We start from the raw sequence: 254 nt of genomic DNA, 5'->3' as shown, positions 1-254 counted from the left end.
GAGCGTTTTGCTTCCCAGGAATCAGCTTTTCCCAGGGAAAAGTGCCTGTTCCAAATTCCCAGCTGGTTTGGGCCAGGGGAGCACCCAGCACCCAGCCCCGGGGCTCACCGGGGTCCCCAGCCACCCCCTCCTCATCCCACCCAGGAGCAGGACGTGACCACAGGAGCTCAGCCAGGTTCAGGGTGGGATGCAGATCCCCCTCCTCCGGCACGGATGCTCCAGGAGTTTGGGGCTATTCCCAGCCTGGAGCAGCA

The 254-nt window shown here is 63.8% G+C and overlaps 1 protein-coding gene across 1 annotated transcript in view; it reads right to left on the bottom strand.

Annotated features, from left to right (window-relative positions):
- Positions 1-254, bottom strand: part of LOC104526551 (mitogen-activated protein kinase kinase kinase 6) — a gene marked incomplete at both ends in the record, with an annotated part of 6,833 nt that overhangs the window by 5,932 nt on the left and 647 nt on the right.

The sequence above is a fragment of the Antrostomus carolinensis genome, unplaced genomic scaffold (genome assembly GCF_000700745.2).
Source record: "Antrostomus carolinensis isolate BGI_N321 unplaced genomic scaffold, ASM70074v2 scaffold32696, whole genome shotgun sequence".
NCBI classification, from domain to species: Eukaryota; Metazoa; Chordata; class Aves; order Caprimulgiformes; family Caprimulgidae; genus Antrostomus; species Antrostomus carolinensis.
This window is presented reverse-complemented; position numbering and strand designations above follow the sequence as displayed.